A 22,596-nucleotide genomic window follows, 5' to 3' on the forward strand; every position below is an offset into this window, starting at 1 on the left:
GGCTGGACGGTCACACTCAAAAAGTTGTGGTCAATGGCTTCAATGTCTAAGTGGAAATCAGTGAAGAGTGTTATTCCTTAGTGGTCAGTATTGTGACCAGCAGAGTTCAACATCTTTTTGGCAGCATGGACAGTGGGATGAGGGCACCCTCAGCAAGTTTTCTGACAACACCAAATTATTTTGTGCAGTTGACATGCTGGAGGGAAGAGATGCCATCCAGAAAGGCCTTGACAGTCTTCAGAGGAGGGCCCAAGCAAACTTCATGAGGCTCATCAAGGCCAAGTGCAAGATCCTGCACCTGGATCAGGGCAATCCCAGGCACAGATACAGGCTGGGAGAAGAATAGATTGCAAGCATCCCTGAGGAGACCTGGGAGTGTTGGTTGATGAGAAGCTCAACATGAGCTGGCAGTGTGCACCTGCAAGTCAGAAAGCCAACTGTATGCTGGGCTGCATCAAAAGAAGCATGACCAGCAGGTCAAGGGAAGTGATTCTCCCACCTCTACTCCACTCTTGTGAGACTCCCACCTGGAATTCTATGAATTCATTGGTCAATTAGCTTCAAATACAAGAATTTACAAAACTGACAAGCCATATTTTCTGAGATTATTGCTCTTTAGCTTAGGGAAATTATATGCAAAACGTACAGTTAATGAACCAATATCAAACAGTAGCAACAATAACAGAATTCAAAATCAATAGCAGAAAGTTCCAGTCACACTTCCTCCCACAGTTTTGCCTTAACAACATTATGTCTGTGGAGTTCTCATTTTAGTTTCTGTGTTAACTGTTCACTTTCTTAATGCCTTATTGTTTATTAATAACTTCTAACAAATACAGTGCAGCCAGTTTTTAGCATAGTTGAAATGCTGGCAGAAGTTCAGCTTTCAGAAAATCTCATTGCAGACTCTTCAGTAACTATAATCTTTTGAAGTCTGAGTTAACTAGAATTTATGCATTGAGTTTTGGAGGAAAAAAGGTTATATTATAAGAAAGCTATATCTGTATTGCTTTCACCTATTTATAAACATTCCTGAAAGATGAAAGTCTACAGGGAAGTTCAGACTGAAATACTCCATTTGAAAGAAGAAGCAAAATACAGGAGGATGTAAGAATGCATGTAGAGAATAGCTGGAATGAGTTCCTTGCCCTGCTAAATATATCAGTGTTGAAGGCAGAGAGATGTAGCGACCATTTATGCCCCTGTTTCAGGAATTGCTGAGCAGGGCAGATCCAGGTGACTTTTGCACCCACTATGCATTGAGGTGAATCTAGATAATCTGACCTCAGATCTCCCAGACAAAGTATTCCCTACACAAAAAGCAAGAAAGTTAAAAGGAATAAAGGGAAAAAACACAGTATCAGGAGAATAGGCAGGACAGCACGCCCAGTTCAGAAGAGTTGGCTGCTAAGTACTCCAGCACAGAAATATCAGGGTATAACCTCTGCGAGTGATTTTGCAATTCCCCATGGTCACATATGCCACCTCCTTTTTTAGTGTAATGAACTATCTACCCACCTTCAGGTCATCTCCCTCTCTGAACTAGTTCCCATCCTAAGGACTGGGAGAAGTTTGCTTCAGAGAGAGATAAACACCACATAACCACTCAACCTACAAAGGCAATTTATATTACTTCAGGTGCAGCCAAGTAGAGCTCACATACCCCTAGGCCATCAGGTGGTCAATCAGCATGCATTTAACTTCAGCAGAGAGCAGCACTCTTTGCTTGGCCAGACCACCAGCTCATATGCAGTATGCCAGCTGTGAAGTTTGTTGCTTTGACTTCCTAGTCATGAGTTTCACCTACTGGCTGATTTGGCCAGGACTGAACGAAAACTTTTGTTGTTTGCAAAGGCAACCAAGCCAGCTGTGAATAGCTCTGCTGTAATGATCCTCTTTATAAGTAGAAAAATAGCCTTTAAAAGTAATAAGACAGTAGCATTTGAAAATCTCTATAAATAATGCTTATAAATATCCTATAAATGTAAATTACATTGCTTCTTGGGGTGAAACTAGAGTTGATTTTACCTATTACTCATCAGCTGCTAACTCCAATGTTTATGAAAAATTTTTAATGTGAATATGTAAGGTATACAGCATTTATTATATTATGCATTGAATGACATTTACAGACATCTGCTGCTGATTTTTGATTCAAGAAGGTGGATACTGTCAATGTGAGTTTACTTTAATACCTGCAAGATTAAATTCCAATGCAATTGGGTGGTTTTGCCGTTTTATTGTTCTGTGTCTCTGCCAGCCCAGAAATCTGGCTTCTGTAGCAGAATCTGACTGGAGGAGGAGTGTACAAAAATGTTTTACAGAAAATATAGATGGGGGTAAATATCAAGGCCAAATTCACAGGAAAGGAGCAAATACTATATATGAATGTATGGATTAAGTCTCTCCAGAGTTTCCATCGTGCACCTATTTTTATCATGAATGCTGCCAGTGATCTAATGATCATTTCAAAAATGCTCTGAGATGGTTTCAGACCTTCCTGTCCCAGCACTTCTAGGCAGTAATGATACAAAATTGCTTCTTTTCTTTTAAGTGCCATTGCCTTTAACCTCTCCCTCACCATATTGTCTGTGTTTAGCTGCAGAGGAAGAACTAATAATCAGGGATTCTAGTTTTGATAATGAACAGCTTATCTGAATTTTGGGTTTTCTTCTAACATAATAAACAATATTCTACAGTTTTTATCAGCATCTCTCAGTTATTGAGCTTTAGATGAAAAGGAGATACCTAAAACTGAGCCATGATTCTAGTGAGCAGATTACTGGGAGGAAATGTAATAGTATATGCTTCATGAATAGCTCCCAATTTCTAGAGAAAGGATTATAAAAATGTGGAAGACGTTATCTTAATTTTAATTTAATCTAATTTATTTGAATTGTTCAATTTAATAAACCTCTACTATATTGTGCTATTTCTTATATAAGTGCAAATATATTGATCAAATCACATCCGTGAACTCTCACTCTTAAAATACATCACTCAGCTGCCACAGAAATATGCGCTATTATGCATGCAGTGCAAGCCATGCACTGTTGAATCGATTTGTTACAATAAAAGCCTGAAGCAAAAAAAAAAAATCCAACATCAAAAGGTATGACAGAATGAAAAGCCAGCTGGTATCAGTCATTATATCTGACTTTTGCCATGAATACATCTGTGTGAGACAGACCTTATTTTGAGAACTCATCTATACTTCCTGTGTATAAATATTATTGGTGATGGCTCACAAAACAAATGCTAATTAAACAAGCTGAATAATAAAAGAAAAATAAATGAGGGGAATCTATTCTGCTTAATTTGCATGAATAATTTTATGACTAAATCTTAGGCACTTCATGAGAGAGTTCTTGAAAATAAGTACTTAAAGTCACAGTCAATGAAGAGATGTAACTTAGAAACTTGTTAAAAGAATATGTCTGCTTATACCAGGTTTGAGACATCTCACCTACTTTTAGCTATTCAGTACCAAGAAGACTTGTCTATGCTAATGAGCTAGGGTTCATCTGCAGCAAATGGAGAGAAATAGGCAGCTTGTCCCCCCTAGATTAAATACCACCTTTAAGATTAATTATTTCATGGAAGAATTTTTTCACTGCAACGTATGTAAACCTGTCCAGATTTTTAGACTAGACCCTTAACCTTAATTGACCTTAATGATCAAGATGGGTTACATCCTTGGTGCCAAATCTTTGCCAGATAGCACTTATTTTGGGAATCAACTACTTTTCTCTATTTATTATGCAAGGAATTTATTGGTTTCGTTTGGCACCTAAGAAAGTTTCTCAGGTAAGGAAGCTAAATCTCAAACAATATGCTTCAGAGCTGCCAAACTATATTCAGATGCATGCTGGTTGTGCTGTGCTTCTTGTATTTTGGTGAGCATAGCTCCATTGCAGCTTAATTGATAATTCCAGCAAGACTCTTTCTTAAAGCTGTTGAAAAACAGACAAATTCACCAGTATTTTTCTCATAGAGCTTTCAAACTTGCTTGATGCAGTTTTAGATTACAAAAATAAAAATAAAAATCAAAAATTTAAAATATGTCCCAGCATTCCTCTAGCACTCAATATTCTATTTTCTATTTAAACAATAAAGGATGCACAATCATTTGGTGTTCCAATTTACCACTCCACTGACATACGTATTATGACAGGTAGGAGGCATAAGTAGTGAATGACATAGCCACAGGCTTATTTTGGTATTTCTGCTCATTATGTTTAGGTCATAGATGACAAAAACTTAAGAAAGCAATGATGGCGTTCTATGCCAACCCATAACTGCGGTGCAATAAAACTATTTTTTTTTGTTGCTTAGTGTTATAAACTTTCAGCAAGAGAATGAATATGGTTAAAATGTGGCAAAATGCACTTCAAAAAAATTGAAACTCTCATAAGGCTGTGATTTATTTTGCTTGTGATTTATTTTTGCTTGTGATTTAAAGCACATCATTCAGCCAAATATGAAGAACATGAAGAATGGCACAATTTGGGTATACATAAATCAGACAGCACCCAGTACCTCTAGATTATAAATTTAAATAGATTTGCTTCTGCAAAGTTTTAATCTGCATTAATTTCTATGAGAGATGAGCCTAAGTGATGCATTTTGGATGTGGGTTTGGACACAATTTTCCCTAAGTTTTAAGACTAACATCTCTGTGTGAGAATAGGTTGATATTTCATGCTAATTCTGAAATTCCTGCTTTTACAATGTTTTCATTTATTTCTTTGTTACTGTACAACCTCTCTTATAAAATGTTGCTAATAACATTTTATAGTCTTCTCTGTGCCTCTGAGAGTAATCTGAATTGTTTTCTTTCCTCCCTACTCCAGTCTCTGAACTGAGAGAGGAGGTTGGATTGCTATGCCTTATCAAAGAGCTCTTTTCTAATGAATGTTTCTTACTTTGTCTGAACCTATTTATGTTTGTACAAGGGGTTTTTATCTTGTAATATATTTCTAGTATAATACGATTAAGAAATATTAAGGAGAACTCTTCAAATTCTATTGCTTCTAATGTCTTATGCCTGGCTTCTCTCCTACCTCAGATTTTATTTGTTGGTTGTAGTACCTTGTGTTATAAATGTAGCTATATTTTCTACACTGATCACAGTATCACAGTATCACAGTATCACAGTATGTTAGAGATCAGAAAGGACCTCAAAAGGTCATCTAGTCCAATCCCCCTGCCAGAGCAGGAACACCTAGATAAGGTTGCACAGGAACGTGTCCAGGCGGGTTTTGAATGTCTCCAGAGGAGACTCCACAACCTCCCTGGGCAGCCTAATGACTAATAGTTTTGTACAGTTGCTAAAAAAATACACAAATAGCCATTGCCCATAAATAAATTCACCTCTTCTGTGGCAAAGGACACTTACTTTCTTATAGAAAAATATATTAAAAAATAAAAAAAAAAAACAAAGAAAAATCTTATATTACAAGAGAATCTTATATTACTGTGAGAGATGCTTCCTGCTCTGTGTACTTTCAGGCCACTCTCCTGAGCAAAACAGATTGTGTTTGTTTCAGAGTACATGAGTGTATCATGGCTGCCTCAAACTTTAATTTAATCTTAGATGAAGTACTCAATAGGAAGACTAAATCTTCAGAAAGACACTTAAAGTGACAAGAGTTATTGAGGTTTGGTGGGAAACTGCTATAACTGCTGTTTATTCCCATTTTATGTATCATAGTCAATCAGGTAGATAGATAGAGATTATGCGTTTTACTTGAGGCTCATTAGCTTTGCTCACATACTATCTCAAACCTAATATAGGATAGAACGGAAACTTTAGAAGACTTTTATAGACTTCATTCTGATTTCTAACTTATAATTTGAGAGAGAAAAAAATAAATAAGCATAAAGATAGATATGAACTATATTCTAAAAGCAGAATATTTTACAACCATTAACAAAAAAAGAAGTTATTAAAATGTGGGTAGATTGATACAGATTCTTTTTAGGCATCCGTTATATTTTAAAATACAAGTAAATGTTTAATTATGGTCAGAAAAATCTTGTATGTGATATTTAAAATAAATTATTGATATAGATTGGATATAGATTGAGTCAGATAACAAACCAAGAACACCTAGTAAAACTAAGAGTCTTCAATATTTCTTTTTCACTTGCCAAATTTATTCATGTTAGATCCAAATCTCAAAACTATCACAGAAGTAAAACATACAATGAATCTGCAAATGTTTTACCCTGTAAGATCAGAGAAAGGTTTTTTTGGCCTTTGGGCCAAAGGAATATGGAAAGGACAGGAGCAAAGAAACAGGACCTTAAAAAGATGTAGATAATGTTTGACAAAAGATAACTCACCTTTTCTGGAAAATGGTAGAGAAATCCAAGCACATAACAGAAGAGGTGCTCTGTACCCTGCACTTTTAAGGCTCTAATGATTTCCTATAGAAAGATCTTCACTACTGCATTATGTACAAAATCTTCAATATATTCTTTGGTCTTTTTACATGCTATTACAAATCATAAGAGAATGAGAGCAGAACTATGGTTGTGAATTACAGTTTAAAAGAAAAAAATGTTACAATGTAAAATGCTGTGATGTTTTTAGATGAAAAAAAGTCCTCAAAATGCTGTCTAATTTGTACAGATGAACCACAGAGATTTTGAAGCCTTTTGCACATTCATAAATTGCACCCGACTCCGAATGACACTAAAAGCTTTAAACCATGATCACGGTTCCATATCCTTAGTCTTAGAGAAAGAGAGGGAAGGTTATCTTGTATTGATCTTAATCAGGAACAAGTTAGCTCACTATCTAGGCCATTCTGAACTCTCTCTGTTATATTAAAAAAGGGAGGAGTGCTTAGTCTTTCTACTCTGCATAGCTGGATGGATGTTACACCAAAGTCCCAGTAAAATAGTCTTTATAAGACATTCCTACTGTCTTTTTTATTCTTGCATCTATTTGCAGTACAAGCTCAATCCTTGGATTGGGCAGGACTCTTCTTCATGGCCAATGCATTTATTACCCTTAATAATGAACAATTATAGAGATACAACTGTTCAAAGGGACCATTGGAAGTATGGTAATATCATTCTTAAATTTTTGTGGAACCCTTGTATCTAATGTTGTTGCCAACATAAAAAGAGAAAATAATATTAAAGGAGAACACTCACTAGAATTAGAAAGTAAGTGGTGTTACATCTACTACTGGATAGAATTACTCAGTGCAAATATTAATTGCTCAGCTATTGCCGGCTCTATAAGAAAGCAGGAAATCAAAGGTCAAATAGATAAATACATCTTAACATAAATATATAGTTAAGAGGTACTACGCTCTAATATTTGTTGCCACAGCAAATATCCTTATTTTCAACTTTTCTGATTTCGAACATCATATTTCTGATCTCTATCTAGTTTCCTAACCCAAACGTTGACAAAATACCCCAACGAGAATAATAACTTCCTCTTCCTTACCTAGGTGGCATAGTCCACTTATGTTTTGGCTATATGGTATATCAAACTGCTGGAAGCATCTTTAAGATAGTTACTATTTCTCTCCTTTCATAAAGTAGTAACTGTAAAATAGATCTAACACCACTGATAGATAACAGTTGTTGAAAAACACTATAAGAACCACCATATGTATTAGTCATAGAAAGGGTAAATGAAAAAATCTCATAAAATTAAGATTCCTGAAATTGAAAATGCTTGCAAGCTGTCAATATCCACAAACTCCATGCCATTGGAATGAAGTTTTGATTAACCTTTTGGACTGAGATTAAGAGAAACAAAGTACTTTATAAATCAGTTATGTAGGACTGAAAATCTTATTGTAGACCTTCATCAATTAGTTAATTGGAACAGGTTAGGTGAATATTTTATTTCCTTTGCATCCAATGTTCAATCTTGACTTTTCACAGAATGTGGAAATAACTAACTTAATTACTCTTCACTCTGCAAATGTACCTATATCCATATAGACAAACAGAGATGAATTTATATTAATCTTTGTACTGGTATGGAAGAGTATATGAACATGGATGCAAATATATGGAGGGTCATGCAGAATAAAATAAATTTAAATTGGAAGTCCAAACAGCATTTCTTTTAGAGGGGAAACTGTCCATAAACAGGCATTGATGTAATGGTGCAATCACAGGACAAAAGGAAGAACGGATTCTAGAAAATAAGTTTTGCAAGTCATTTGAAAAGGAGTAGTCTGACTCAGAAAAATAAGAGCTCTAAATTTTTTTTTTCAAGTTTAGGAAAACAAAACTGAGGAAATTTGCAAATATATAAAGACTATTCCATAAAAATTTCAAGTGATATCAGAGAGGATATAGTGGTTTCTGCATGGTGTTATAAGCATCCTTACAGGTACCTCTCTGTTACTAGCATGCCTTCTGATAGAAAAGTATCAAAGGAAAGGTGACTTTGTAAGTCGTTAGATGGCTAATACTCATATTATAATTGTAGATACAGTTTTATGGATTTTAATTTGGGGTTTTCTGTAAGAAAATGAGTTTTACTGAGTTTTTAAAAGACAACATTCAATCTTAGAACTTTTTATGTGTCTGAGTTTGCAAAACTATTAGTGTTATGACATAAATTTTGTCCATGAAGAACAATCTTACTTGGATTGCTCAACACCAGTTATTTAGTTATATATATATAGTTATTTAACTATGCTATTGGCATCAGGATCCTGAGAGGAGAGAAAAGAACAAAAAACCAAGATCACTGTGCTTGACTTCAAGAGCAGAATTTGGTCTTTTCAGGTAAGTGCTGGAAAGAGTGCTATAGGATAAGTCCTGGAGGGAAGAGATGCCTGAGAAAGCTGGTTGATAAAAATCAAGCAAAAATTAAAATCAAGCAAAAATGTCAGGAGGCCTACATAGATAAACATAGAGTTCCTGGCAAAACTCAGACCAAAAAGGAATCATATAGGGGGTGGAAACAAGAACAGTTAACCTTAAAGCATACTGTCTGAGCATGCATGGTTAGAAAAGCCAAGGTCCATACCTGGAGTTGAATCTGGTAAAGGATGTCAAAGACAACAAGAAGAGCTTCTGCAAGTACAGAGATAACTAAAGGGAGACTAGGGAAAATGTGAGACCATTGCTGAATGGGGCATGGGACCTGGTTACGCAGGACATAGACCTGAAGTACCGAATGTGTTGTTTACCTCATTCTTCACTATCAAGACCAACTTTCAGAAATACCAGGACCCACAGGTGAGGAGCATAAGCCAGTAGTGTGCCCTTGTGGCAAAAGGAGGTAGTGATATGCTGGGCTGCATTAGGTAAAGGATTGTCAGCAGATTGACAGAGGTGATCTTTCCTCTCTACTCAGTACTAGTGAGCCCACACTTGGACTACTGTGTCCAGTTCTGGGCTTTCCAAAACAAGAAAGATAAGGATGTATTGGAAAGAGTTCAAACACTAAGGTGATAAAAGGACGAGAACACACCCCCTGAGGAAATGTTGAGAGACCTATTCTCAAGGAGGTGGGTCAGGGGGATCTTATCCATGTGTATAAGCACCTGCTGCAAGGAGAGTGAAGCTGGAGCCAGGTTCTCTTCAGTGGTTCCTAGGAACAGGACAACAGGCAGTGGGCACAAAATGAAACACATTTATCATATATGTTCTATCAGAACATCAGGAAACACTTTTTCTATGAGGGTGACTGAACACTGGAACAGAGTTGTTGTGGAGTCTTCATCCCTAGAGATACTCAACAGCCATTTGGACACGGTCAGCAAGGGAGTGTGGGCAAGATGGTCTCCAGAAGTCCCTTTCAGACTGAACTATTCTGTGATTCCATGATTATGTGATCTGACTTACCTGTCTCTTTTCATACTTCATAAATGCTGAGCTTTTGTTAACTGTATCAGTTTGTGAGAAACTGTTCATTAAATTTACTCAGGGGGTTCCAGACATTTCTAATTGCACGTGATAAGCACAAGTAGGAACTGTTTGGAAAAAAAAAAACAAACTAGAATTCACACAGTTATTCACAAAGTTCTACATATGCAGCTTCTATTATCAGACTTAAAGGATTCAGCTTCTTCAGATAATAACATTGCATCTCATCTAGTTTGATGAGATGTTTGATGAGTTGTTATATGAATACAGGATCATTGACTTCAAATTTTCCTAGTTAACAACCACAAAAGATTTTCCTGTCAAGCTAAGAGCATTCATCTTGCTAATGTGTATTGAAAGGATACTACTGAAAGAACAAGAGCTCATGGAGGTATGCTACAGATATGTGGTAGAGGTAAGATTGCTTTGATAAGGTCTCAGTTAATATTACAATGTCAGCAATTATTGTTTCTGAAATGGTGTTATTATTCCAGAATGTATCAATTTTCTATCTTGAGGCTATAGTTACACAGGAAGCACAGTTTGCAGAGAAGTAAAAAAACAGAAACATCTCTGAATGTCATTGGTGAATATTTTCTGAACAGATTTTTGTACTGCTTGCTTTAGCAAAATGGAATAGCAGAGTAGAAAATTTTGGACTGTAAGATTTGATACACTTGAGATGAAAGAACTTTTTTCTTCACTTTGAATTTTCTGCTTCTGTGATATTTATGGATTGTGCAGCATAGGTGAATGAAAACTCCCAAGTGTGTGTGAAATGAGAAAGTACACTGCAGGAGAGGAAAAATGGCTAATTGTGAATAAGTACAGTATTCCAGAATGGATTAAACAGTCTGTGCAGCAGACAGGACCCTGCAGAATAGAGGCAATTCCAACACTGTTCAACACCTAATATTATCTGAATAGTGCAGAAGCCAGATAATTATGTGTAAGTCTCAGAAATTTTTGTTTGGCTTTTAAACAATTTTTAAGCATATGCAGGTATGCTCATTCAAAAAAAAATCATGGAATCATAGCATAGTTAGGGTTGGAAAGGACCTTAACATCATCCAGTTCCCACACCCCTGCCATGGGCAGGGACACCTCCCACTAAACCATGCCACCCAAAGCTCTGTCCAACCTGGCCTTGAACACCACCAATGATGGAGCATTCACAACTTCCCTGGGCAACCCCATGGCTACAGATCATGGAAGCACGCTGGGGTGTTACACATAAGAAGAAATAGAATGGACATCATTCAGTAACTTCATTTCCATCTACCATTAACTCAACTTGCAAAGAGTGTAATAACCAGCAGTTCTAGATAGCACTTTTGTATCACCAGCTTTGACTGCAAATAATGTCCATGTAGCTGCTTCAGAGCATGATTCATGATGAAACATCTTTCCATAATATTGTTAAAGAGGAATTTAAACAACTGTTGGTGGCAAATTTAAATCATTACTACAGGCAAGCTTCAGGACAAAACTAGTTAAAGTTTTAAGACCAAAATTTTTAACGTTCTTGTTTTAAAAATTTAATTTAATTTAAATTTAATTAAGCACTTTTTTTTTGTTTTAAGTTCTTCTAGAAGTTTTTTGTCCTAATCTGATCCTAATGCACCTTTTTGATCACCTATTTTAAAAAATATGGGAGTTTTGTTTATCCCCCGAATTATAGTATTAATATAGACATAATTTTATGCTTAAAGGGTATCTTGTAGTACTCAATCATACTGCAACATGACATTGAAATTGCACAGCACACAGAAATTAATTTCTCATGCTTGCTAAGAATATTAAAAAAAAGATCGTTTATAAATATCTACCTCATTGGGAAGATTCTCTGAGTATTTTACTTTCTTGCATAGTCTAAATTTCTTTAGACGTTTGTCTCCCTGGCATCTAGATCTCGTCCCATGTGCTGCAAGTTTATTTGAGTTCTTTGCTGAAGATTATATTGCCTTTTCATAATAATCCCTAAATCTTTAATTCTTGTCCATTTTTGATGGCGTATTAGCTTTTCCAGGCACTTTTTTTTTCTCTCTCTCTTTTTTCTTTTCTTTTTTTTTTTTCCAGGTGCTTGTTTCATTAAATTAATGCATGGCTGTTAATTTTTTTTTTTGTCTTTGTGACTGGTTGCCCTTCTTATCACCCTTAAGGGTGACCTTATCTGCCCTTCAAACATTTTGCTATCCTTTAAATTTCTTTATTTTATAGCTTAATCTTTTCTTGAGGCACAAACAGTTTCAGTTATAATTCTTGAGCTTAATTTGATTTTATCTACAATGGAGACTTTTTCCTTCATGCTTTCAGAACACATCTTGTTTATTTAAGATAGATCAGTTCATAGCATATTCTTAATGGTTTATTAGATTAATCTTTTGCATAGTAGAGAGAAAGAAAAAAAAGCCAAATATAGTTTCTTGACAACTTCCTCTATTTTCATGAATACCACAGTACTTTACTAATAATAGTTAACAAATTTTTTGTTAGCATTTTCCTCTTCTATTCCATTCATAGGCTAGGGATTTTACTTTATTGTTATAGTCTTAGTGAAGAGAATTTAATACTTTTGATTGCTTAGTCTTATTTCAAAAGCCCTTGATGAGAAGAAAGAGTGGTCCAGTTGAGAGTCAAGCATATGAATATACTGTGAGAGCTGAGGATGGCAGCATACCTCATTATATCTTATATATGAAGAAGAGTATTAAACCCTTTGAAAAGTTTTATTTTCTCAAGGGGGCCCAGGAAAATTCAAGTGAAAAATATAGTGATGTGAAGGTGCAAAAGATGCATGCATTCTTTCTTGGTACTTTTCATACTGAGGTATTTAAAGGTATTTAAACTTATCAGATTTTGACAATGTTTGGCTGTTTCTCTTGTTAGGTTTTTATTATGTACATAATAATCTTAAGGTATCCTTTTAAAAGTGTCTACTTGTATGGGTACTCTTTTTCATATGAGAGTAACCATGCAGAAACACCTTGATGAACAGAAAAAATAAATCCTGTGCAAATACTTTATGATATCTTTGCTATAAGAATAAGGTAGAAGGTTATTTCAGAAAGACAAAAGTACTGCAATGCAGATTACATTCGTTTTCTCTTGTTTGCTGCTAGAGAACAGAGTATTCAGACAGATCTTCCCACATTAATTTCTCAAAACATGTAGCTTGGTATTAGTTCAGCTAAATGATAACATTTACAAGCAAAAAGTATGGGATAAAACTTCTGCTTTATAATCAAGTGTCATACCTGCATAGCTATTATTATTACTATACTGTCCCTTAAAATTATTCATGCCACCAGACAGTAATAAAGACTATTTCCACTATCCTTCATCCTGAGAGATTTTCCTCCTAGTCCACACAATGCTGTGATAGTGCTTAGTCTTATCTTCCCTTCTTCAACTTCACAGGACTAGATGGTACTAGATCAGTCTGTCTCTGCTTTGCTTCAGTAGGGTCATTCCTTTCTATGTCAGTAGATTTCTTCTACCATGTTCATTATTTGGAGCTACATAACATTATCTTTGAAGTCTGTGTTTGTTTAAATGTTAAACATTTACTAAAGTGAAAAAGGAACTGAACCTAATCAGGTTTTTAATATATTCCAGTAACCACAACCAAACTATTTCAGTAATCTTTGTCACAATCTCTGTCTTTGGCCAATAAGCCTGCACCAGTTTTGGCTGGAGGGAGAGATAATTTTCCTAATAGTAGTTCATGTGGTGCTGTGTTTTGTATTTCTGACAATGTTGATAACACATGGTTGGTTTAGTTATTGCTGAGCAGTGCTTATTTTGTGTTTCTCACCCCACAAGTGAGTAGGCTAGGGGTGCACAGAGAGCTGGAAAGGGACATGGCTGGGACAGCTGACTCCAGCAGACTCAAAGAATATTCCATACCAAATGATGTTATGCTGAGCAATAAAAGCTGAGGGAGGAACAAAGAAAAGGAAGAAGTCTGGAGCCACAGTCCTTATCTCAACCGATGAGTTTTGCCTCTTTTACCCTTCCAGCACTGTATCCCATCCCAACAGGGAGGGCAGAGTGTGCAGCTGTGTGGCTGAGTTCTGCAACAAACCCTTACCTCAGGAGTAAAACCTTGTTTCTTGACACAACTCTCACACTGGTGCTAGGTATATTATTCACAGCAGTGTGGCAGCTCTCATCAAAGGGAACTATGTGAAACTGAACTGTTGGCTACCCCTTCACTGTTGTTATTATTGCTGTTAGAAATTCCTGGTGTTCAAATCATTAGTTTTATAGTTAGAGACTGTGATCCTGAAAAGCAAGTTTATTTAAGCTTCTTAGGGAAGGTTCTATGCTAGCCTTATAATCTGCACCAGCATCGAAAAAATTCCTACTTAAATGCATATATGTTTTCCAACACATGAGTGGACTTATGTAGTCTACTCACAAGTGCATTACTAGTTTGAAATTCTTTTCGGTCAGTAAGCCAAACCAGTAGGGCTACATTATTTTTAATGTCAAAGTTCGAATCTTAACTGTTTGTGGAAAAACAGAATTGAATTGTGATTGAAGTATACTTTCTTAGATAAGCAGTGACCTATTTTTCTGTTCTCTGTATACAGCTTTAAGCACATGGTTTACCACTCAGTGGCATTTGCTATGAAACATCATAGCAGACCTGCGGTAAAGGTGGCAATGGGAGAAGAGGAAAGAATTTGAAAGGATGCAAGGGTATGTGGGGGGTGTGTGGGGGTAGGATTATCCCTTAATTTAAGGCAAAATAATTGTTTGTCCAGAGGGGAGGGAAAAAATAAAAAAAAAAAAAAAGGAGGAAGAAAAGAGCAAGCTAAAATTGGGGCTCTTTCTGTAGCATCAATAATGCATCAAAACCATAAATCAGGCTCTTCTGCACCTTGGTTTCTTCTAATAGGAAACCAAATTAATTTATTTTATTTTATCTTTATGGAGTTTTCAAATACCAAACTGCAGAAGCATTTGCTCAAAGTGATGTAACAGACTTTAACTGGGTTAACTAAATAATCATTTTATCTCTGAAAATAAACAGCACATTCCTGAGTTAGATACCTCTAGATGTTGAAAATTGCAGAAAATTTACTGTTCACAAATTGGCTGTTCACACTGTTTTGCCCCTGAGATAACATAGAAAAATATTTTAGTTCTGAATGTCTGCATTATGCAGGCTCTGAAGGATGTACTGCATCATTTTCTGTTGCAATTTTTTTTTTTGGCTGAAAAGAGTTGGCATGTGCAATCGGAAATTTAGTGGAAAGGATGCCAGGGTAGAACATGCATAGCCAAACAAAAGCTAAAACCAGAGGCTTTTTCACCCAGCACCAGCTAAGCAGTAGGTAAGAAGTATATATTCAGTTCTTTCTGTTTAACTGCCTACTGTGATTTTCCAGATATTGGTGTTTTTTTATAGAAGTGATTGAGAGTCTTCAGAAACTCCTGCAGCAAAAATAATAATAATAGTTAAAGACATCATACTTGGAAATACTTTGATTGTGGTTTGGTGAGCATGTGGCTAGAAGGGAGCATGTTGAAACTGCTGTCGCAGGTCTGTTCATCTCAGTTAGAAAAATGGAGGAAACTTCATCAGACAATAATTTTTGTATGTAAAAATATTTTGCTTTTTAGCATGGCTTCTTATTGACAATAGGCTATCCAGCTATACTTCCTCCTCACCCACTCATTCCCTTCTTTCTATATAAATTTTTTAAACTTATGGTTAGTATCAATGAAATTTAACAGTGTTAAATGGAAAAAAGATAGTAAGTGTTTATAAGCTTCATGAGAACTAGCAGATCTGGAATCTCCCTCTGAAGAGAAGGTGATAAAAGTTCACCTGTTACCCTTCCAGTATTGTGGCAGGTGGTTTTCACCTACCTTGGCTATAGCCTTAAGCTATACTTGTCCCACTGAAAGCGCAAGGTGATGTGTGGGAACTAGAAGCATTGCAGTGATGACATGACAGAAAATCTCAGGGAAATAAACACCATTAGTTCCATTGCTCACAAACCAGCTTCTATTACATTATTTTTCCATTTTTTTGTTTGGCTGTTTGTTTACTTGTTTCTCTTCCTACAATAGGTACCTGTCCATTTCTGAAGGAAAAAAATATACACACTTTCATCAAACTGCAACAGTGGGGAAAAAGCCACAAGTGTTCTTGGAAAGAGGTAGGTCCATGAATTAGCCACTTCTTTCTCAATTTTGCCATAGAATTTATCAGTACATCTAAACCCTGTCTTTCTATATTCTTCCTCAATTAAAAATGATTAATAATTAACACCTCTGTGATAAAGGTGTTGAGAGGTTTGGTTCTTTGGCATTTAGAAAGCAGTTCATACAGTCACAGAATGGTCAGGGTTGGGAGAAATCATCTAGTTCTCCCTGCCATGGATAGGAACACCTTTCCACTACAGCAGGCTTCTCAAAGCAACCTGGCCTTGAACACTGACAGGGATAGGGAAGCCACAGCTTCTCTGGGCAGCTTGTTCCAGGGTCTCACAACCCCCACATTACAGAACTTCTTCCTTACATCTAATGTAAATCTACCCTCTTTCAGTTTAAAGCCATTCCCCCTTGTGCTGTCACTACTTACCCTTGTAAAAAGTCCCTCTCCAGATTTCTTGTAGACACCCTGTAAGTACTGGAAGCTGCTATAAGGTCTTTCCTGAGCCTTCTTTTCCAGGCTGAACAACCACAGCTCTCTCAGCCTGTCTTCATAGGAGAGGTGTTACAACTCCCTGGTAATCTTCATGGCCCTTCTCTGGATTCGCTCAAGCAGGTCCATGTCCTGCTTGTGCTGGGGACTCCAGAGCTGTACACAGTAATCCAGGTGGGGTCTCACAAGGGTGGAGTAGGGGGGTAGGATCACCTCCTTTGACCTGCTGGTCACGCTCCTTTTGATGCAGCCCAGGATACGGTTGGCTTTCTGGGCTATGAGAACACACTGAAGCCGGTTCATGTTAAGTTTCTCATTAATCAACACTCACAAGTCTTTCTCCTCAGGGCTGCTCTCAATCCATTCTTCTCCTAGCCTGTAGTTGTGCTTGAGATTGCCTCAACCCAGATGCAGGATCTTGCACTTGTCCTTGTTGAAATTCATGAGGTGGCATCCCTTCCCTGCACTTCTCTAAAGTCTAGTGTTTTGTGCATGATGTATCTATTGAGTTAGCACATATACATGGACACGTGCACTGGCTTTTCAACATACCAAGACATAATTCAGTAAGACTTTAAATGAGTATATTTGGAGCTTTGTTTTACTGAACACAGAAAAAGTACTTTTCTAAAAACAGCTTAATATTTTATGATAATGGTTCACTGAATGTTGTAGGCAAGAAAGAAATAATTAAAAAGAATAATGAAAAACAGCTAAACAAGGAGATGGATTAGTACTGGAATGGCCATATGGAGGTAACAGAAAAAGTATTTGTCCTTAATCTCTAGGGATAAGGCTAAGGATAGCGATTCAGGGTAAAAGAATGTGAAAAGCAAACCATGCACAATTTACAGAATAAAATATTATAATTATACTACTATAACCCAGAAATACAGTCTTTTTCCTTTTTATTCAATAAATGTTTAGACCCAAGAACACTAACAGTAATGAACACAGTGGGATTTTTTTCTAACAACACATTAATGTGCTAAATATTTCTTCACTGACTGTCTCACTATTTTAAAACTAGGCTCTCTCTAGCTCTTTATCTATATGACACTTGCAACACACTCCTACAATAGCTCTCTCCCTCCTTTATGTAAACTACAGACATGGCATACCTATTTCCAGGTCCTCTGGCTATAGCTTGCTGTAGGACATCCTAGCTCATGGCTTCATCCAGTCTTCCCCATATCTTCACCACAGAACAGAGCATGGACAAGCAGTTTAGAGGAAATAGCTGTATGAGCCTGACGTGGCTTTTGTAAAAGTCCCTGATTTATTTATCAGGAGAAAAGACAGAAGCAAGGTTTATCCTGAGAAAGTATAAATGGAATTCATCAGAGTAGTAGATATCAAAAAGACAACAGCTCTGCAGAAGAGAGTGATCAGCAGTGCCACTGCTGAGGGAAAGATGGTAAAACCTTTGCCATTAGCCCTTTGGTATCAACTAAATTTACTACAGAGTAAATTATGCTGCACAATGTAATTTAGATATGCCCTGTAAAAAGCACCTCCTGTTCTGTTTTGTGAGGAGAGCTACAGCCCAACATGCCTGAATAGGTTTGTCATCTGTGGGACCCTAACCTCAAGCCTTACCTGCAGAATTGCAGGTAATTTCTGTCCTCAGAGCTTCTACCAAAGCCCATCCTAGGAAAAGCCTGGCTAACCTAACCTGTGCTGAGTTCTGTATTGCCACACTGTCCTGGGTTCAGCAGTAGCAGTCATTTTTCTCCTTCTTGGTAGCTGGTGCAGTGCTGTGTTTTGACTTTTGGCCTGGGAACAGAGCTAATAACAATGGTGTTTTGGTTTGACCAAGGATTTTCTGAGCCTCATGCTCTGCCAGGGAGGAGGGGAAGCCAGGAGGAAGCAGAGACAGGACACCTGACCCAAAGTGACCAAAGAGGTATTCCATACCACAGCACGTCATGCCCAGGATGTAACTGGGAGTTACCTGGAAGGGCTGTGACTGCAGGGTTGGAGGAGGTATCAGTCGGTGCTTGGTTGGGCTGGGGTGTGAGTTATCGGTTGGCAGGTGCTGAGGTGTTGTATTCTCTTCCCTTGTTATTTCCTTTGTCATTATTATTATTGGTGGTAGCAGTAGTGATTTGTGTTATACCTTATTTACTAAACTGCTCTTATCTCAACCCGTGGGAGTTGCATTCGTAGAATCATAGAATAGTTAAGGTTGGAAAGGACCTTAAGATCATCAAGTTCCAACACCCCTGCCATGGTCAGGGATGCCTCGTTCTAAATCATATTATCGAAGGCATCGTCCAGCCTGGCCTTGAACACTGCCAGGGATGGAGCATTCACAACCTCCCTGGACAACCTATTCCAGTGCCTCACCACCCTAACAGGAAAGAATTTCCTCCTTATATCCAATCTAAACTTCCCCTCTTTAAGTTTTAACCCATTACCCCTTGTCCTATCACTACAGTCCCTAATGAAGAGTCCATCCCCAGCATCCCTATAGGCCCCCTTCAGATACCGGAAGTCTGCTAGGAGGTCTCCACGCAGCCTTCTCTTTTCCAGGCTGAACACACCCAACTTTCTCATCCTGTCTTCATATGGGAGGTGCTCCAGTCCCCTGATTTGATTATTCTCATGGCCCTCCTCTGGACTTGTTCCAACAGATCCATGTCCTTTTTTATGTTGAAGACACCAGAACTGTACACAATACTCCAGGTGAGGTCTCACAAGAGCAGAGTAGAGGGGCAGGATCACCTCCTTTGACCTGCTGGTCACACTCCTTTTGATGCAGCCCAGGATACTGTTGGCTTTCTGGAATGCAAAGGGAACACTGCTGGCTCATGTCCATTTTCTCATGGACCAGCACCCTCAAGTCCTTCTCCGCAGGGCTGCTCTGAATCTCTTCTCTGCCCAGCCTGCAGCTGTGTCTGGGATTGCTCCGACCTAGGTGTAAGACCTTGCACTTGGCATGGTTAAACTTCATTTGTTTCTATTCTCGTCTCCGTCACCCCGGGAGTAGGGGGAGGGAAAGGGGGGGGGGGGGGGGGGGGGGGGAGTAATGAGTGAACGAGCTGTCTGGCTGGGTTTAAACCACAACACACTCCAAGAATGCAGTTACTAGTTTAAATTTTCCTCTTAAGACTGGTTTGGCTGCTTCTAGTAATTGCCTATGCACAGCTTAGAGAAGACGTCTAAAATGAGCCTTCTTGAGTTAAATAGGGGAAATAGCCGTTTTCTATTTCCATTTATTAAGCCTTTGAACACTATTTGAAAAGCTTTGTGATTGCTGAATGAAGGACATGTTGTCTCTCACCTAAAAAAATCCTTAAGGATACCACACCATCCAGAAATCCTTTTTGCGCTTAATATGTCTATAGAGCAACAGAGAACATTTCCTCTTTACCAGTTAAAAACTGCACATTAATCAATTGTACAAGATTCCTTGATATTTCATAAGGAAGTAGTAGGAAGTGGTAGTAGTTTTATCTTTGCTAATGAGTGCAGAGCTACCTAGTCTTTCTTTACATCTGATACTAAGCTAGGCTGAGTTAGACAAAGAAGACTTTTGAGAGTGCGGGGAGCACTGCTTTCATTGCTTAGATGCAGATCCACACCTTCAGAAATTCTGCCACAGATAATGCAAGATATTGTTTAAATTTTTAGGTAAAGCTTACCATTTGGCACACATTCCCTGTAGTGAAAGACAAAAAACTGATGAAGAAGATACTATTAAAAGGAAATAAAAATCTAATTTATATATAAGATTTTCCAATTATTTGCAGAGGTTCTAAACATCATATTCCGTAAATTTCTATCTTCCTATCAGTTATTTCTCTACAACTAAATAATATATATCCATTGAATTATTATCAAAGCCACTAGTTGGGCATTTGATCATTGAAACCTAAGACCTTGCATTTATTTATATGGTACTTGAAGGACCAGGATAAATGAACACTTTGTACCTTACTCCTCACATTACTATAAATCATGTCCTTTATTATTTATTTATCTAATAAAGTGATTGCTCATGGGTTGGTTAATTTTAATTACAGATGCACAGTACTCCTTTAATTTAGTGAGGGAACATAAGACAATATGTTAAATAATTTATTGTCACTTGTCAGATGACTGTGACATTGTTCTTGAGAAAAACAAAGAATGAGATAGGCCAGCAGTTTTCCGATAGTACACATAACTCAAGCTTTTCCCTTTCTGGTAGGTTGACCCTAGGGGGATGCCAGGTGCCCACCAAAGCTGATCTGTCACTGCCCTCCTCAGCTGGGCAGGGGAGAGAAAATATAATGAAAGGCTCATGGGTCAAGACAAGGACAGGAGGACATCACTTGCCAGTTACTGTCATGGGCAAAACAGACTCGACTTGGGGAAAATTTATTTAATTTATTACCAATCAAAACTCAGAGTAATGGGAAATAAAACCAAATCTTAAATGCACCTTCTCCCCACCCCTCCCTCCTTCCTGGGCTTAAATTCACACCTCTTTTCTCTACCTCCTCCCCCCCACACACACCCTGTATGGGGCTGGGAAATGGGGCTTGTGGTCAGTTCATCACACCTTGTCACTGCCACTCCCTCCTCAGGGGAGGACTCCTCACACTTCCCCTGCTCCAGCGAGGGGTCCCTCCCACAAGAGACAGTCCTCCATGAACTTCTCCAATGTGAGTCCTTCCCATGGGCTGCAGTTCTTCATGAACTGCTCCAGTGTGGGTCCCTTCCATGGGTGCAGTCCTTCAGGAGCAGGCTGATCCAGAGTGGGTCCCGCATGGGGTCACAAGTCCTGCAGCAAACCTGCTCCAGTGTGGGCTCCTCTCTCCATGGGGCCACAGGTCCTGCCAGGAGCCTGCTCCAGCACAGGATTCCCACTGGGTCACAGCCTCCTTTGGGCATCCCCCTGGTCTAGTGTGGGTTCCCCCCTGGCCTGCAGGTGGAGATCTGCTCCACCATGGACCTCCAAGGGCTGCAGGTGCACAGCTGCCTCACCATGGGCTGCCACCACGGGCTGTAGTGGAATCTCTGCTCTGCTGCCAGGAGCACCTCCTCACTTCCTTCTTCACTTACCTGGGTTTCCGCAAGGCCATTGCTCTCACATATTCTCATTTCTCTTTCTGACTGAAGGTGCTGTTGTGCAGTAACTTTTTCCTTTCTTAACTACATAACCTCAGAGGTGCTACCACCGTTTCTGATGCGGCCTTGTCCAGTGGCAGGTCCATCTTGGATCCCACTGGCATTGGCTCTATTGGACATGGGGGAAGTATCTACCAGCTACTCACAGAAGCTACCCCTGTATCCCCTCTCTTACCAAATCCTTGCCATACACGGTTTTTAAAAAATAAAATAAAATAAAAATGCTACAGTGGAACCTACCTTTTGCCACCTAAAAGAGTTTCCATGAACACCAATGTTAACAAGAGAGTTAAATGTTTCATTTACCCATATGCTGAGGTCTCACAATGGAATTATTACTGCACTGAGAGTCTTCCTTTGGTTCCATATTCATAGTCCATATCTACCCACTCTGAACGTCACATCAAGAATATCTATAACAAAACAGAATCTTTTATATATATATTCCTCACAGGTCTTATGACTCTTCCTTGCTAAAATCATGAAGTCTTTTTTGTACTGCTTCCCCTCTGATGCTGCCAGTCTTCACATACTTTTCCTTTTTCACCTTCTGGTTGCTTATCCCAACCTGATGCTGTTTTCACTAATACTCTTTTAGTCTCCAGAGTGTTTTCTGTATTAGGTAATAGAGATCAGCAGATCCTGTCTTGTCAAGTCTTTGGATTTTTTCTATTTCAAAAGAGTTCTGCATTCTTTACACACTCCTTGTGAAACATGGAGGGGAAAAAGCAATAATGAAGTGAAAATGAACAATTAGCAAAAGGTGTATGGCTAAGGGATGATATGGATAATTGATTTCCCTGTTCTCATGACTAGACAGCACTATAATGGTAGCAGTCACAGAAATCTGAGAAAGATGCAGTGCAGAATATCAATGAACAGCATTAATTAAAAAAATAAGTTAATAAAGATATCAAAATAATTCAGATCATTTTTAAACTCCTACAGAAAAGTAT

Source organism: Neopsephotus bourkii, unplaced genomic scaffold (genome assembly GCF_033783945.1).
Source record: "Neopsephotus bourkii isolate Nb327-2 ecotype Australia unplaced genomic scaffold, CSIRO-AGI_Nbou_v1 NB_595, whole genome shotgun sequence".
NCBI lineage: Eukaryota > Metazoa > Chordata > Aves > Psittaciformes > Psittacidae > Neopsephotus > Neopsephotus bourkii.